Below are 19539 nucleotides of genomic sequence, written 5' to 3' on the forward strand. Positions count from 1 at the left end.
CAATGTCAAGAAGCTTTTCCTTGGGGCGCCTGGGTGGCGCAGTCCGTTAAGCGTCCGACTTCAGCCAGGTCACGATCTCGCGGTCCGTGAGTTCGAGCCCCGCGTCAGGCTCTGGGCTGATGGCTCAGAGCCTGGAGCCTGTTTCTGATTCTGTGTCTCCCTCTCTCTCTGCCCCTCCCCCGTTCATGCTCTGTCTCTCTCTGTCCCAAAAAAATAAATTAAAAACGTTGAAAAAAAAATTAAAAAAAAAAAAAAAAAAGAAGCTTTTCCTTGAAAATATATGTTTAAGGGGGCGCCTGGGTAGCTCAGTCTGTTAAGCGTCCGACTTCGGCTCAGGTCATGATCTCGTGGTTCACTAGTTCAAGCCCCATGTCAGGCTCTGTGCTGACAGCTCTGACCCTGGAGCCTGCCTCAGATTCTGTGTCTCCCTCTCCCTCTGCCCCTGCCCCATTCATACTCTGTCTGTCTCTGTCTCTGTCTCTCTCTCTCTCTCTCTCTCTCTCTCAAAAATAAATAAAACATTTTTTTTAATTTTAAAAAAAGAAAAAATTATATACGTTTAAAAAGAGGAAAGGCACCTGGGTGGCTCAGTCGGTTGAGCATCCAACTCTTGATCCCCAGGGTTGTGGAATCACGCCCCATGTCAGGCTCTTCACTAAGCAAGGAGCCCACTTGAGATTCTCTCGTTCTCTCTCTCTCTCTCTCCCTCCCTCCCTCCGCCCCTCTCCTCCACCCACACTCTTTAAAATAAATAAATATATGGGGCGCCTGGGTGGCGCAGTCGGTTAAACGTCCGACTTCAGCCAGGTCACAATCTCGCGGTCCGTGAGTTCAAGCCCCGCGTCAGGCTCTGGGCTGATGGCTCAGAGCCTGGAGCCTGTTTCCGATTCTGTGTCTCCCTCTCTCTCTGCCCCTCCCCCGTTCATGCTCTGTCTCTCTCTGTCCCAAAAATAAATAAACGTTGAAAAAAAAAATTTTTTTTAAATAAATAAATATATAAAGTTTTTTTTTTTAAAGAGGAAAAACATGCAAGTATGTTATATTTGTTCATAAAGACCCAAACAAAATTTGGAAAGATGTGTGAGGTGCCAATAATAGTTACTTTTCAGGTTTTCTTTAGCAGTGACTAAATTCATTTAGGGGGAGATTATTTGGCAGGAATAAGGAGGTGGGAGAGAGATATCATATTCATTTTTGAACTATTAATCTATCACCCATATAAAATATTAAACAAAGACCCAAAGAATGGTCATTATATTTGATAGCCCGGAAAATCCTGGAAAAAATACCATCCCAAAGATAACCTAATACTGGCTCAGATACTATGACCAACTAACATGTTGGTATCAATAAAGATAATCTTTCATACATGATCCATCTTCATTTTCTTTTTAGTCTCAGTATTATGTAAAGTGTTTTACCCCTAAAGAAAGAGAAAAGCAAAGTGGAGACTGTGGTGGACGATGGGTAGAGAAGGATAATTTAATCAATCCACTGCACTTAGAAAATAAATGCCCTAAAAGCAAAAATATTCAAATGGTATTTTTGAAGCTCATTTTCATACATGCTAAGCCTTTCCTCCTTGCTCTTACATTGATATTTGTCTTAATGTTCAAATTGGTTAAATGGTGTATCAGGATTCTTCCAGATAGTTTAACATATCACAAAACCAGGAAGGTAAACAGTGCTAGAAGGTGAAATATTTAACACAGTTAACAAGTTTTCCCAACCAAAAGCATACTAAAGGCAATGAACCTGTATTTACCAAAACATCTATTACTGTGTGTTTTCTATCAGCATAAACAAACAGAAGGTACAAACAATGGGGTTAAAATGAGATGGCTCTAGTGAGAATTAATATTTAAATAACTCTATATCTTGCCATCAGAAATCCCAGGCTGAGGCCACAGACAAGCTCATGGCCTTGAAATCTAAACAACATAGAAACATAAGCCTTCGTCTAGCTCCTATTAGTTATTTAAGATCTACTATTACATTAAAATATCAACTACATATTGATTTTTAAGAAAAGACTAATTTAGTTTGGATGAAAAGGAGTTAAAACCAGTAATATATTATGTACATGAAAAATTTTTCTCACCAAAAAATAACTCCAATTTATTACAAAACTCGTATCAACCTTCTCAAGACATTTTAGCCATGTAATAACCCCTATACAAAATAACATTTCCAATCACTCGGCTTACCCCGCAAAATCTCAAAAAGCCACACCTCCCATTTTCTTCCCATAGAATCTTACCAGTCAGGCCAATCCAGACTACTTATAACAAGGAGCTTTAAAATTCACTTCCTTATCTTTACTCTCCCTTCCTAAAATTCAAAGTTTAGCTCAATTCTCACCTCTACAAACAGACATTTCCAGATAAAACCAAAAACAACGTACTGTTTCCCTACTCTGAACTGTTATAGCTTTGTCACATTGCAAAGCATGCACAGTTCACACTTAATTGCTTTATTGCTAGTTATCTTTTTTTTATATAAACCAGTATGTACACTATTTTTTTTAATTCAGTTAGTTAACATACAGTGTAGTCTTGGCTAGACGTTAAACCCAGGGCTTCATCTCACATATGACACCCAGTGCCCATCCAGACAAGTACCCTCCTTAATGCCCATCACCTATTTAACCCATCCCACCACCCACTCCCCTCGAGCAACCCTTCGTTTGTTCTCTGTATTTAAGAGTCTCTTAAGGTTTGCCTCCCTCTCTGTTTTTATCTTATTTTTCCTTCCCTTCCCCTATGTTCATCTGTTGAGTTTCTCAAATTCCACATATAAGTGAAATCGTATGATATCTGTTTTTCTCTGACTTAGGTCACTTAGCAAAATACTCTCTAGTTCCATCCACATGGTTGCAAATGGCAAGATTTCAATCTTTTTCAATGTCAAGTAGTATTCCATTGTATATAGATACATGCCACATCTTCTTTATCCATTCATCAGTCGATGGACATTTGCACAACTCTGGTTTCCATCAGACTGTAAGCTCTTAAGAAGGAAAACTATAGAAGGATCTACATGTCATACATTATTCCCAAAGATTCTAACAATCCTATGAGGTTGATACTATCATTCCCTAAATTTTCCAGACACAGGAACTAGATCAGAAAGTTTACGCAGCTTGCCCAAGAACCTCAGAAGTGACAGACTTAAAGTGAAGTTTGTCTGATTCCATGCAAGATACTGTCTTTCAAAACAAAATAAAACTGTTATAAAGCTCTATGGTATTTAGCACATTTTTGAAATATGCTCACTTATTTCAACTTGGTACAACCCTTAAAGTTGATGTATTTTACCTTTCTCTGGCAAGCATGCTTTCATAATCCCCTTACTCTGGTTCTATGGGGGAAACTCTCAACTGACTTGAGAGTCCTGGTAGGGATACAGTCCTGCCAATTTCACAGAATGGCATAAGAAACAGGTTAGACAATCATAATATCATATACTGTCAGATAAACACTTTCAGTGGTAGGGTTGTGATTTAAGTCAGGCCAATCAGAGTTCTGCAGGGATCTGAGCCTCTTTATGATGTTACCTCGGAACAATTGGTCTTTCTACCTCATCCAGGCTATGTTCACTTGCCCCAACTCAATACAACACAAATTTGATAAAGTCTAATAATTCCAAAGGGAGTATTTGGCACAAAGGTGACAATCTAGAAATATACCTGGTTCGTCATGTATTACTAAAATCTATATTTAAAGAAAGTCAGGAGCACCTGGCTGGCTCAGTTAGTACAGCATACAACTCTCAATCTCCGGGTCATGAGTTCAAGCCCCACATTGGGTGTGGAGCCTACTTAAAAAAAAAAAAAAAAAAAAAAAAAATTAAAGCAAGCCAAAGAACTAGTAGAATGCTTTCAGTTTAGAGTAACTATGTGACAAAATTCCATTCTCTTCCTAATCATAATATGAACTGAAATTTATTTAGCAAACAGCCATAGCAATTGAAAAATCAGGAGCTCTTATTTCCTCTACCATTTTACAAGGGTTACTAGATTGGCCCAAGGAGGTAAGTGGAAAGAATTTACACCCTACAAAAAACAAATGAACATATTAAATGCTAGCCCACAAACAGATTGGGAAGAATATATAAATGTAATTAGACGAAGATGAACAACAGATTTGTATCATGCTGGCACAATGTATCTTTGTACCATTATAATTACTGAGAAACTAATTAGAAAATATTTACAGATTCTCTTACAAGTACCTTATACAACATCAATACTATAAAAATGAAACAAATCAGGGGGCGCCTGGGTGGCTCAGTCAGTTAAGTATCTGACGTCAGCTCAGGTCATGAACTCTCAGTTCATGGGTTCAAGCCCCACGTAGGGCTCTGTGCTGACAGCTCAGAGCCTGGAGCCTGCTTCAGATTCTGTGTCTCCCTCTCCCTCTGGCCCTCCCCTACTTGAACTCTATCTCTCTCTCAAAAATAAAGATTTTTTAAAAATTAAGGGAAAAAAATGACACAAATCAGAACCATCTCAGGTGCATTTAAAGTAGTATGTTTATTTAAAAAATAAAAAATAAAACAAGTTAAAAAAAAACTTATCACTACCTGAAAAAAACAAAAACTAAATCCAAATACTGAGACTACGATCCTGATATTCAAAACCTGGAAAGAAATATCCTCAAGTGTTAATAAACATGATTTCTGGCTGGTGAAAAAAATAAATAAAAATAAAGTAGTATGTTTAAAACCAGGCTGTGCAATAGCTTTAAAAAGGTAGGCTACTAAAGACTTGATTATAAAACTTTCTTTTAAAATTTCAGGTTTTGTACATATATCCTAGAAACTTAGCAAATGCTTTAAACAAACAAAAATAATATTTAAATCAGTATTCAAATTGCTTCAGCAAATAATAGGGTAACAGCTAAAAAAAAATGGCTCTCCATGACAAATATAAACACTACAGAAAAGTTATACAGAAGCAAACTCTGGAACTGGGGAAAAAATAAAACGATACATCAGCATTTAACAAAGTGAACCAGATGTTTAGATAGATTTGGCAACTCTGAAAGTAATACAAATTAACGTTTTCTTATACTTGGTAACAAATTTTCTATTCAAAAAAAAAAAAGCCAGAAGAAACGCTAAAAATATACATTTCCTCTCACATTTCGTTTTTATAAATGAAAATGTTTCCCATTCAAAGAAAAACAAGTACTTTAAGAATAAAACAATTTTTGCTAGCGTTTATTTTCTAAAAGCAATCAGCTGAAATATACTAATTTGACTACCTGATACCAAACAATGCAGTTATTTCCTACCTGAAATTTCATCCAATAGCAATACTCCCTCACTGTAGCACTTCAGTGTCACGTTCTCTTTTGGTTCAGATTACATGGCCTCACTTTCAGTAAATTAATAGTTTGATCAAGTATCTTCTTATAGTGTTAAGACTGGCAAACTTAGGAGGACAAAAACTGTAATTTTAAAAAAAGTATAATTCGTCTTGTTATCAAGTCTAATCTTTTTGTTCTATATTAATACTTCAAAAGAAGCAAAATATATAAAATTAATAATTTTTATAATGTGAAAACCTCTAATAATTCTATTCTTATAACTATATGATGAAACATAAGATAAAGAGATGTCTGAATGAAAATTTGTGTCAATCTTTTGCCAAGTAAGCTATTACTCAATTCTCCTTAAAGAAAACAATTCATCATTGTGAAAAGTGGAAAACAAGTGTAAAGAACTAAGCATTTAGGGGTGCTTGGGTGGCTCAGTCAGTTGAGCGTCCAACTCTTGATTTGAGCTCAGGTCATGATCCCAGGGTCGTGGGATGGAGCCCTGAGACAGGCTGAGACAGCCCTGAGACAGGGATCAAACATTTATCCTCTTTTCCTGGAGGTAATAACCAAATTGTTGATTTTATATAGTTCTTCATTATAGAAAATTCTAGCTAATGAATGCAGAAAACAATTTTTTGCATTTTTATTTTTTATTTTGAGACAAAGAGAGACTTATTTTTTAAGTTTATTTATTTATTTTGAGAAAGAGAAAGAAAGAGCAAGCAGGGGAGGGGTAGAGAGAGAGGGGCAGAAAGAGAATCCCAACCAGGCTCTGCACCAGCAGCACTAAACCCAACGTGGGGCTCAAACTCACGAACTGTGAGATTATGACCTAAGCCAAAACCAAAAGTCAGATGTTCAACCAACTGACTCACCCAGGTGCCCCCAGAAAATTACTGATTTAAAACATCATCAGGGCACCTGAGTGGCTCAATAGGTTGAGCATCTGACTCTTGGTTTTGACTCAGATCATGATCTCACTGTTCACAGATCAAGCCCCACATCAGGCTCTGCAGTGACAGCACAGAGCTGGCTTGGGATTCTGTCTCCCCTCTCTCTCTGCCCTTCCCCCAATTGTGCTGTCTCAATCTCTCTCAAAAAAATTAATTAAAAAAAAACATTAAAAAACTAGTCTTTAACTTTTAAAGGTACACATTGAAGTATTTAGAAATTAAAAGGGAGAGGGGCACCTGGGTGGCTCAGTCAGTTGAGCAGTCAATTTCAGCTCAGGTTACGATCGCAGGATTGTGGGATCCAGCCCTGCGTTGGGCTCTGCACTGAGCGTGGAACCTGCTTAAGATATTCTCTCTTGGGGCGCCTGGGTGGCTCAGTCGGTTAAGCGGCCGACTTCAGCTCAGGTCATGACCTTGCGATCCATGAGTTCGAGCCCCGCGTCAGGCTCTGTGCTGACTGCTCAGAGCCTGGAGCCTGCTTCAGATTCTGTGTCTCCCTCTCTCTCTGACCCTCCCCCATTCATGCTCTGTCTCTCTCTGTCTCAAAAATAAATAAATGTTTAAAAAAAAAAAAAGATATTCTCTCTTGCTCTCTCTCTCTCCCTCTGACCTTCTCCCTCACTGTCTAAAAAAAATTTTTAAATAAATTTTAAAAATGTGTATTTCAACTATTGAAAGGGTGGGGAGGAGATGTGGGTGACTGGCTGGCTCAGTCAGTAAAGCAAGGGACTCTTGAACTCAGGGTTATGAGTTCAAGCCCCACACTGGGTGCAGAGATCACTTAAAAATAAAATCTGGGGGGCGCCTGGGTGGCGCAGTCGGTTAAGCGTCCGACTTCAGCCAGGTCACGATCTCGCGGTCCGGGAGTTCGAGCCCCGCGTCAGGCTCTGGGCTGATGGCTCAGAGCCTGGAGCCTGTTTCTGATTCTGTGTCTCCCTCTCTCTCTGCCCCTCCCCCGTTCATGCTCTGTCTCTCTCTGTCCCAAAAATAAAATAAACGTTGAAAAAAAAAATTTTTTTTTAAAAATAAAATAAAATAAAATAAAATCTGGGGTGCCGGGGTGGCTCAGTTAAGTGTCTGACTCTTGGTTTCAGCTCAGGTCATGATCACACAGTTTCTGAGTTTGAGCTCTGCAGTGGGCTCTGCACCATTAGTGCTGAGACTGCTTGGGATTCTCTCTCTCCCTCTCTCTCTGCCCCTCCCCTGTTCACACACACACTCTCTCTCTCAAAATAAATAAGTACACTTAAAAAAAATGTTTAAACAAATAAATAAAACCTTAAAAAATAAAATAAAAAGGAGAAGAGGGAAAACTCTTGCATTACTGAATTAGATATGGTTACACACATTGTTAATTAAGATGTTTAAATACAAGAGCAGATACTGAAATCAACTAAAGCCCTTGTATTTATCATTTTTAAGTTACTATAAAAAGGATTATTGTTTAGGGGCACACGGGTGGCTCGGTTGATTATGCGTCCGACTTCAGTCCAGGTCATGATCTCACAGGGAGTTCAAGCCCCCTGTTGGGTTCTGTGCTGACAGCCCAGAGCCTGGAGTCTGTTTGGAATTCTGTATCTACCACTCTCTCTGCCCCTCCCCTGCTCGCACTCTGTGTGTGTGTCTCTCTCTCAAAAATAAACAAACATTTAAAAAAATGTTTAAGGGGTATTGTTTAAAATATTAACATTATGGGGGCGCCTGGGTGGCGCAGTCGGTTAGGCGTCCGACTTCAGCCAGGTCACGATCTCACGGTCCGTGAGTTCGAGCCCCGCGTCAGGCTCTGGGCTGATGGCTCAGAGCCTGGAGCCTGTTTCCGATTCTGTGTCTCCCTCTCTCTCTGCCCCTCCCCCGTTCATGCTCTGTCTCTCTCTGTCCCAAAAATAAATAAACGTTGAAAAAAAAAAATTAAAAAAAAAAATAAAATAAAATAAAATAAAATATTAACATTATGAACTTTTGCTTACATGTTATCACATACAATCCTCTAAAACTGAAATTAAATGTTCATTATCCAAAATGACAGTACTAACTACATTTATCCTGCCAACATAGAAATTTGACAGCTTCAATCAATCCTCAATAACTCTAAATTAAAAATTTACCAGATAGGCTTTTAAGCATCAGCAAAGAAGAAAAGGTTAGAAAAACAGAATACAAAAATGGATCACTCCAAATTAATCTACCAACAAACAATAATCAAGCAGCAACTATGCACTTCATCATATATAAGATGCACTCATTGGTTAGAGATATTATTCATGTTTTGTGGACAAAATTAACAATAAGATCTATGCAAAGTACTACCAAAAAAAAAAACCTCATAAGAACCAAAAGTATACACACTATTCCTCATAGTAAGGCAGTAGCATAAATTGTTAGTGTCTTCAGTACCAACCTGAAAAAGCTGATGACAATTTTGTATTCTCTGCATCTACTTGAATGTAATGGATGATCAAAAGAAGATAAATTTAAGGGGCGCCAGGGCAGCTCAGTCGATTAAGCGTCCGACTCTTGATTTCTGCTCAAGTCATGATCTCACAGCTCTGCTTAGGATCCTCTCTCCCCCTCTCTCTCTGCCCCTCCACTGCTCACTCTTTCTCTCTCCCTCTCTCTGAATCTCTCTAAATAAATAAACTTAAAAAAAAAAAGAAATTTGAATAAATGTATGCATGCAATGGTACAATAAACCTGTTATTCCAACATGAGCATATGTATTAATAGAAGCATAGCTAGAAAAGCCTCTGAAGCCTTAATGAAACATTCATACCACTTGATCCAGCAACTGAACTTATTTTTTTTTAAGTTTATTTATGTATTTTGAGAGCGGTAGAGGAAAGAGCGTGCAAATCTCCAAACCGTGAGATCATGACCTAAATTGAAACTAAGAGTCGGACGCTTAACCAACTGAACCACCCAGGCACCCCCAGCAACTGAACTTCTAAAATTCTAACCTAATAAGCCAAAATATTTAAAGCACTTTATGTAGCACCACTGCCCTACCTACTCCTATATTTTCTTTCATCTTCTCATAATTCTAGGCCAGATATATGTATTATGTATCATGACAAAGACACCCATCTCCCACAGGACACTCATCATCAAGGTCAGAAACAACAAGCAAGTCCTGACACAGGTTTTAGTCTGTCCTTGTGGATGCCAACTTGTACTTGTGGGCTCCAGCTTATTCTTGCTTTCCTGTACTTTACATCCATCTTCTCTTCTGACCATTTGCCTCATGAACCTCAAACTCCAGAATTACACACAAAGACAGCCTTACAGATACTGGTAAACCAGCTCCTAGAATTATGTACCGTAAAATCTCTTCAACAAATCCTGAAGGTATCTGTAAGTGAAGCTTTTGTTTAGTGGAAAGTGAACCTCAAGAAAATTAACGAGAAAAACCCACAAAGTTATTTTTAAAAGGCATATGTATTGAAACACTGCCAGGTTGGATTAAGAAAACTAGAGACAGGACAGATGAAGAAAGGCCTTTGGATCCCCAGATTTCTACTGGCAGGAAGTAAGCTGAGACTTCTGGTCAGCTGTAAAGATACGCCATCTTTCTAGAAAAGGGAACATGATTCAGATGGCAGAAAAAAGAACTTAGAGGACAAACCAAGAGCCATGGAAAATTATTCCCAGTGAGAAACCAAACCAAGGAACTTTCAACATTTTCCCAGCAGGATTTCAGACCTACTATAGACAAGTGAGTTCCTTGTGTGTTCCGCCCTTTTTAAAGAAGAACATGTCTAGCAGTTATTCTGCTAGGGACCAATGCTACTACACCATTATATGTTGGAGTAGGGGGCAGATAAGTTGTCTCTAGTCTTACACATTTAAAGAGCTAGAAGGGCACCTGGCCGGCTCAGTAGGAAGAGCATGTGACTCTTGATCTCGAAGTCATGAGTTTGAACCCCACGAGGGGTACAGAGATTATTTTTAAAAATAAACTTTAACTTAAAAAAAATAAAACATAAAGAACTAGAGGAACAGTCCATAAAGAGCTTACTAAAGGAAGCTTACCTAAGGAGTCTTACCCGTACTTGGACTCGAACTTCGATGATGAGATTCTGGACTTTTTGAGATTCTATATTAGTATGAGATATCAATATCATGTATTGTTTTAAGCCTCCAGATTTTGCATTGTTATGCAGCAAAAATTTGTTCAATGTACTGTTTCATTAAAAAATAACTGGATAACACATCTTCCACTCCCACTCCCACAGTAACATACTGTATTTAACCCCTCACCATAAACAACTGAAAAACTAAACAAAATAGACAAAGCAACTATTTTCAAACACTGGACAATAGAAAAAACTGGAGTGAGATCCCTGTGAGAAGGGAAATGAATGTGTTAAGACTGCCTTCAACTTTGTGCCTAGAGGTACTTTTTAAACTACTATAGAGAGAAGGAGAACCGCAGCAGAGCACAGCCATCTCAAAGAATTAAAAGATGGCAGTCTCGCTGAATTGAAAAAACAAGACTCATGAGCTGAGTAAACACAGATGAGATTTCAGGAAGACTGAGGTGGCTGGATTTCAAGGAGCAGAGTACCAAGCAAAGTTACCAGAGAAATTGTTCCATGAAGCTAAATAGTGGTCCCCTGGAGTATTTGGATGAGCACCAAACTTCACAGGCATACGGTAAGACTCAGGATAGCACCAAAGGAACAACTACTGAGAAGCTATCAGTTGAAAAATTCTCACAGATCACATAGAGCTGAGAGAAGTTTGAATTGTGTCCCAAGTAGAAAGATCTTCAACATCTAAGGCTTTGAGCACATGCTCCTCCAAAAGGATCGCAAGCCATAGCAGCAGGGCTAAACTAATCCTACAATAAAGACTACTCTTTATCATAGAAATGTTTAAGAACAAGCCCAGACTCTGCCTTGAGGGAGCTGCATAGCAGAGCAATAGAAGGGACTAAATCCAGATAAAATTCCTGTCTTACAAGTCAGACAAACCGGCAATAGATTGCAAAGGCATAGAAGAGTCATGGGGAGGAAAAGTTCTCCATGATCCCACATAAGTTGCAGGCTCATTCCTGAGCCAGGCACATGACAGACCCAAACGGACAAAGAAAAAGCTTTGAGAATTTAACCAAACCAGTCTAAAACAAACGGTTGAGTGGCACATGCACAGGACAGGCCGAAAGAAGCAAGGCAAAGGTCTTGAAAACTGAAATGATACTAAAACCACCCATACCAAATCAGGATTGAGAGGGTAAAGTAGAAAGATTCTGAACTTGTCCCCTCCTAAAGACACACTAAGGCTCCAACTACATTTAGAGCAACTCTGAGAATGACCTGAAGACTAGCAGAACAATTCTTCCACAGCTTAAGATGTAAAGAAAAAGCCACATCAAGAAGGGCAGAGTGGGCAGAGATGCAATCTGACTGGGACTCACAATGTTAGCACAGGACCCCCCAAGTGGAAGGGATATCAAAGGCACAAAAGTACACTCTGAGGAAGGGTTCAAACCCTACAGAGAGCACCTGCCCCCCACACACTTATGTCAAGGAGATGAGTAGGGACTCCTCTGGCTTTGTAATGTCTGGCTTTGAAAATCAGCAGAGCTTAACTCTAGGAGCTTTAAAGTCATTGGGTCTTAATTTCAGAAGAACAGGAAGGATACCAAAAAGGCAGGATTCTTGCTTTTAAAGAGCCCACCACAGACTCACTTGCTCCAAGAGCCATCACAGAGGCAGCAGTTTGAAAGGTGCCTGAGCTGTAATTTTAAAAGTTGTGTTGACTAGAGTCACCTGGGTGGCTCAGTCAGTTAAGCACCCAACTCTTACTTTCTGCTCAGGTCATGATGTCACAGTTCATGGATTCAAGCACCATGTCAGGCTCTGCAATGACAGCACAGAGCCTGCTTGGGATTCTTTCTCCCTCTCTGCTCCTCCCTCGCTCTCTCTCCTAAAGGAAAACAAAAGCATTTAGTAAACTCTTGGATATTGGTCTTAGCAATATTTTTTGGATCTGTCTCCTCAGGCAAGGGTAACAAAACTAAAAATAAATAAAAAACACTACATCAAGCTAATGTTTTTGCACAGCAAAAGAAACCATCAACACAACAAAAAGGCAACCTAAGGAATAGGAGAAAATACTTCCAAATGATAAAACCGATAAAGGAATAGTATCCAAAATATATTTAAAGAACTCATACAACTCATTACCAAAAAAACATTCTAGGGGCGCCTGGCTGGCTCAGTCGGTTAAGCATCTGACTTTGGCTTGGGTCATGATCTCGCATTTTGTGAGTTTGATCCCCGTGTCAGGCTCTGTGCTAACACTCAGAGCCTGGAACCTGCTTCAGATTCTGTGTCTCCCTCCCTTTCTGCCCCTCCCCTGCTCCAGCTCTGTCTCTCTCTCTCTCCCTCAGAAATAAAAAATAAACATTAAAAAAAAATTTTTTAATAAAAATAAAAAGAAAACATTCTGATTTAAAAATGGGCAGGGGCGCCTTGATGGCTCAGTCGGTTAAGCATTCAACTTGGGCTCAGGTCATGATCTTGCAGTTCGTGGGTTCGAGCCTCGCTTAGGGCTCTGTGCTGACAGCTCAGAGCCTGAAGCCTGCTTAGGATTCTGTGTCTCCTTACCTCTCTGCCCTTCCCCCACTTGTGCTCTGTCTCTATCTCAAAACAAATACTAAAAAAAAAAAAAAAAAATGGGCAGAGAACCTAAAGAGACTTTTTCCAAAGAAGGCATACAGAGAGCCAACAGACACATGAAAAGACGCTTAACATTACTAATCATCAGGGAAATGAAAATCAAAATCGCAACAGGATATCAGCTCATACCAGTCAGAAAGTCTGGTATCAAAAAGACAAGAAATAGGGCCACCTGGGGGCACCTGGGTGGCTCAGTCAGTTGAGTATCCAACTCTTGATTTTGACTCAGGTCACAATCTCACTGGTTGTGAGTTCGAGCCCCATGTTGGGCTCTGCACTGACAGCACAGTGCCTGCTTGGGATTCTCTCTCTCTCTCTCTCTCTCTCTCTCTCTCAAAATAAATAAACTTTAAAAGATAAATAAAATAAAATACAGAGCCTGGGTGGCTTAGTTGTTTGTGCAGCCAACATCAGCTCAGGTCATGATTTCACAGCTCCTGAGTTTGAGCCCCACATTGGGCTCTCCACTCTCAGTACAGAGCCCACTTTGAATCCTCTGTTTTCCTCTCTCTCTGCCCCTCCCCTGCTCACTCACTCTCTCTCTCAAAAAATTAAATTAAATTAAATTAAATTAAAATAAAAAAGAAATAGGGGCACCTGGGTGGCTCAGTCAGTTAAGCATCAAACACTTGATTTCAGCTCAGGTCATGATCTTGTGGTTTGCAAGATCAAGCCTCGAGCCCCACGTCAGGCTCCATGCTAACAGGGCACAGCCTGCTTTGGATTCTCCCTCTCCTTCTCTCTCTGCCCCTCCCTCCCTTAAAAATAAATAAACTTTTTAAAAAAAGGCAAAAAATAATAACTATTGATGAAGATGTGGAGAAAAAGGAACCATCGTGTGTACTATTGTTGAGAATGTAAATTGGTGCAGCCACTATGGAAAATAGCATGATGATTCCTCAAAAAATTAAAAACAGGCTTCCTATTTTTGTTTTTTTATTTATTTTTTTAAGGTTTTATTTATTGGGGGGGGGGTGGGCAGAGAGAGAAAGGGAGAGAGAATCCCAAGCATGCTCCACATTGTCAGTGAGAAGCCCAATGCAGGGCTCAAACTCACAAACCATGAGATCATGACGTGAACCAAAACCAAGAGTCGGACACTCAACCAAGTGAGCCACCCAGACACTCCTTTTTTTTTTTAAGTGTTTTGTTTATTTACTTTGAGAGAGAGACAGAGGGAGTGAGCAGGGGAAGGGCACAGAGAGAGAGGAAGAGAGAGAGAATCCCAAGCAGGCTCCACACTGTCAGTACGGAGCCCGATATGGGGCTCAAATCCATGAACCCTGAGATCATGACCTGAACCAAAACCAAAAGACGGACACCTAACCGACTGAGCCACCCAGCCGCCCCGAAATAGGCTTCCTGTTTGGGGGAGGGTGTGGGAAAAGGACAGCAGGAGCCACATACAGCCATGAAGTGGTAAGAAGCCCCTCAAGCAGCCAAAGAAGCAGGCTAAGGAGATAGAAGAGGAAGATAAAGCATTCAAGCAGAAACAGAAAGAGGAGCAGAAGAAACTTGAGTAGCTAAAAGCACAGGTTGTAGGGAAAGGACGCCTGGCCACAGGTGGAATTAAGAAATCTGGCAAAAAGTAAGTTGTTCCTTGGCCTCAGGCAATGGTGATCTTTAATTCCATTCCTGTTTAAACATCTGGATTCCCTGTCATAGCATCTGTTGCCACCTATAGCTAGAATGAAGTGTTGTCTTAGTTGTACATTTAAGAATAAACTTTTGTAAAAATTAAATAAATGAATAAACCAAGCAGTCAAAACAAAAATTAAAAATAGACAACAGCCAAAATACGGAAGCCACGTTTCCATCCATAGATGAATGGATAAAGAAGATGTGGTTAATACATGCAACAGAGTATTATTCAGCCATAAAAAAACAATGAAATCTTGCCAATTGCAACAATGTGCATGCATCTAAGGAGTATACTACTAAGTGAAACAAGTCAATCAGAGAAAGACAAATACGGTATGATTTCACATATATGTGAAAGCTGAGAAACAAGACAAAGAAAACAAACAAACCAAAAAAAACTCTTAAATATAGAGAACAAACTGGTAGTTACCAGAGGGAAGGTAGGTAGGGTGACAGGTGAAATAGATGGAGATTAAGACTATATTTATCATGATGAGCACCAAGTAATGTATAGAACTGTCAAATCACTATATAGTACACCTGAAACTAATGTAACATGTACATTAATTATACAAGAATTTAAAAATAAGTTAATTTTTTTAATTAAAATTAGAACTACCATATGATCCAACAATTCTACATCTGGTTATTGATCCAAAGAAAACAAAACCACTACATTGAAAAGATAAATGCACCCCTATGTTCACTACAGCATAATTATTAATAGCCAATATATGGAAGCAATCTAAGTATCCACTAATAGATGAATGGATAAAGGAAATGCAGTGCATGTGTGCACACGTACATGCGCACATGCATGCATGCACACACACACACACACACACACACAGCACCCTGGAATATTACTCAGCCATAAAAGAGAATGAAATCTTTTGCCATTTATAATAACGTGGATAGACCTAGAGGGTATTATGCTAAGTGAAATAACTCACACAGAAAAAGACAAATATGTATGATTTCACTGTATGAAACCTAAAAAACAAATGAATACATAAAACAAAACAGAAACAGAATCTAAATACAAAGAACAAACTGGAGGTTGCCAGAAGGGAAGGAATATGGACTCAGCAAAATAAGTTAAGGGGATTAAGAGGTACAAAGTTCCAGTTATAAAATAAATAAGTCACTGGGTTTATATAAAGTACAACAGAACAAATATAGTCAATAATACTTTAACAACTTCATATGGTGACAAATGATAACCAGACTTTTCATGGTGAGTACTTCATAATGTATATAAATATCAAATCACTATACTGTATACCCAAAACTAACATAGTATTGTACATCAGCAATACTTCAATTTAATTAAAAAAAAAAAAAAGCGCGGGGGGGAAGCTAACCACCACACACAGAAAGCAATACTGAACTTGTGGTCTGACCCTAACCAAATTGATAACCTGCCAAAAAAAAAAAAAAAAAAATCACTTTTCTCCAAAGAATGTAACAGAGATCAGGGTCTAACAAGATAACATGATAACATTCACAAAATCTAGGACAGAAACCAAAACTACAAGAGTCAGGAAAATGTGATGAACTTCAATAAAAATGACAACATGTTACAAGTAGATTACTCAGATGCAGAAGTTATCAAAGATTTTAAAGCAGCTATTATAACTAAGCTTCAGGAGGTAAAGGTAAAGAAACATGAAATAAGTGGAAAGATAGAGATTCTCAGTACAGAAACTATGTAAGTAAAAGATATATTGAAAAATACACTAAGCCTGGACAGGCTCATTATTAGAATAGAGATGACAGAGAACATAATCAGTAATTATGAAGGTAAATAAATATAAATTATATCCAATCTGAAGAACAGAGAAAGACTGGAAAGAAAATAATAATCTCAGGGACATTATGGAAGTATCAAAAGTCTAATATACATGTCATTGGAGGCCCAGAAGAGGAGAATAGAAAGAGATTGAGGCAGAAAAATATTTGAATAAGCTTGACAAATTTGGAGCAACATGTAAATTACTTTGAATATAGCATCACTGTGTGCTCAAATTCTACATGACCTAACAGAATAGCGGCCCTCCAAGCAAAAACACTTCAATAGTGATGCAGAGTTCAAATTTCCCCCTGAAACATCAGACAATAATCTGGATTAATGACCTCTAAACCTCAGATTACACACTCCTATCAGTAAAAAATTAAGCAATCAGCTCAGACATATTAATCCATAAATTATATATGGACTACTAAATACTAATCTAATATAAAAATATAAAATAAGAGGGGTGCCTGGGTGGCTCAGGTGGTTAAGCATCCACCTTTGGCTCGGGTCATGACCTCAAGGTTCATGGGTTCAAGCCTGGTGTCAGGCTCTGTGCTGACAGCTCAGAGCCTGGAGCCTGTTTCCGATTCTGTGTCTCCCTCTCTCTCTCTCTCTTTCTGCCCTTCCACCACTCACACTCCGTCTCTCTCAAAAATAGACATTAAAAAAAAAACATTTAAAAAAAAGTTTAAATAAGAAAAAGAAATTAAGGTAAAGAGATAAGCAATTTTTTGAATTTTTATACTGATATAAAAAATCCATCTGCACTCTCTTCTCTAAATTATTGTCTTTTTTAAAAACTGAAAGCAATGTGAATAAATACCCATTTTTTTTCAATCTTGGCTTAAACTATGATACACCAATTAGGTCTAATCTTAGTTTTAATGTCAAAACAAATTAAAATAGGAGTACACAAATATATGTAAATCCAATTGTAAGATGACATTCATTGGCTTTGCCAAAATTCAGTTATAATTTTCCAGTTTTTCTTACAAATTTATTACAAGTGTATTGTTTTTGAAATGAAAGTTCAAAACGTATAACTCATTTGAAGAAAATAGATTACAATTTTGTTCCTGTGTTTTTCAAGGTACAACTTTTACAACACATACTTTTCAGCAACAAAGTGAGAAAACACATCCATTTTCACACATAAATTTCATTCAAAAAGAAGTTCTTGGGTGCCTGGCTGCCTCAGTAAGTAGACAAAGCAACTCTTGATCTGGAGGTGGTAAATTCAAGCCCCACTTTGGGCACAGAGCTTACTTTTAAAAAAAATTTGTTTTTTAAAGTTCTTTGTCACTCAAAGCTAAAATGCTACTTTTAAACACCAAAGGAAAGACTGTGTTAATATTTATAAAAATAACACTGAAAGTTACTCAAATGAAGAAAATTTATCTATAAAAGAAAAATGCCTATCTCATCTTTAAACTTAAGGTTTAAAAACTCTTACCATGCTATAACTACTGAACCTCTGAGTATTAAAAGATTTTTATAATCACTCCTCATCACAAAATTCTGCTAATAAGTCTACTATTTAAAATCTTTAAATCCACTTACTCAGGCACAAGTAAACACATCACAATAAACTGAAAGGAAATACATAGGTGAGGTTTGGATTATCACCCCCCGCCCCCCCCCCCGGGGTTCCTCAAGATGCCACACAAGCTATAAATCTCATCTGAACAAATGAAGGGGACCACTGTGAAGCTAAATATTTTTCTCATTTTTTATTACTTTATTACCCATTAAGAGATGAATATAAATTCTAATACTTTTTTCATCTACATTAGTGAGTCATCTTAAGCATCCTACTTTGAAGACCACTGTTTTTTATTAGAAATAAAATGTTATGGGGCGCCTGGGTGGCGCAGTCGGTTAAGCGTCCGACTTCAGCCAGGTCACGATCTCGCGGTCCGTGAGTTCGAGCCCCGCGTCGGGCTCTGGGCTGATGGCTCAGAGCCTGGAGCCTGTTTCCCATTCTGTGTCTCCCTCTCTCTCTGGCCCTCCCCCGTTCATGCTCTGTCTCTCTGTCCCAAAAATAAATAAACGTTGAAAAAAACTCATTTAAAAAAAAAAATGTTATTAAAAAATGATTGTTTCTATGTTTGAAGTTACAATCCAAGTTTTACCAAGTTTCCAAGGGGAAATTACACAGATGGCTTGAATACCTTTCTCAAAATTAAGGATAAATATATGAAATTATCTAAAAGTAGGATGAAACTTTTTCTGGAAAATTAATAGTGTTTCCCCTCTTACTGACAGTATTTCACTTAATGTTAACAACACTGAAAGGTAAATACTAATATGTACTTCTTGGAGGGGTGGCGCCTGGGTGGCTTAGCTGGTTAAGCATCTGACTATTTCAGCTCAGGTCATGATCTCATGGTTTGTGAGTTCAAGCTCCACACTGGGCTCCACACTGACATCACAGAGCCTACTTAGGATTCTCTCTCTTCCTCTCTCTCTGACTCTCTCCCCCCTCTCAAAAATAAATAAATTTAAAAAGAATTTACTTTTTTTTTAGTCAACTTGCATTTGCTTTATTTCTAATAACAGAATAACACTGAGTTTTAGAAATTTGTCGTCCATTCCCAAGCTTCAAAGTCAGCATTTACACCAAACATTTTTCTTCTTTCAAAAAACAACCATGCATTTAAGACAAAGAGACCAAGGGAGAAAGGAAGAAAATATTAACATGGATATGACTTAGTAACATCCATTCATAACTATCTTTTTTATTTCAGAAATAGAAAAAAGTACCCTTCCTAACTGTATTTGCCCTTTTTATTTTCAGCATTTCTCCCACATTCTAATAAGAAATGCAGAATTCCATGGCTCCCTAAAAAGATAACAAAATATAACATTTTTTTTGATGGCACAGTCATTCATTAGTTGTATCATTACTATTCTTTAGAAAATCAAACACAATTTTTTTTATTGTCTTCCATATTGTTAACATTCTCAGTTGTAACTTCCACTACCATTAAATGAGCCAAAACCACCCTCAAGATCTTTCTAGTATATTATTTCAAATGTACTAAGAAAGCTAGACAATCAATTTTAAAAATTAAGTGTTAAATATGAGTCAATAATAGAGCTGTTAAGTAGACTAATGGCTGCCAGGGGCTGAAAGGAAGGAG

General features: G+C 38.2%; 1 protein-coding gene across 1 annotated transcript in view; it reads right to left on the bottom strand.

Moving 5' to 3' along the window:
- The window catches only part of LRBA (LPS responsive beige-like anchor protein), a 792976-nt gene that overhangs the window by 726286 nt on the left and 47151 nt on the right, over window positions 1-19539 (bottom strand). The window lies entirely within an intron of this gene.

The sequence above is a fragment of the Lynx rufus genome, unplaced genomic scaffold (genome assembly GCF_022079265.1).
Source record: "Lynx rufus isolate CCGP_SWC_20201006 ecotype Redwood Valley unplaced genomic scaffold, mLynRuf1.p SCAF_3, whole genome shotgun sequence".
NCBI lineage: Eukaryota > Metazoa > Chordata > Mammalia > Carnivora > Felidae > Lynx > Lynx rufus.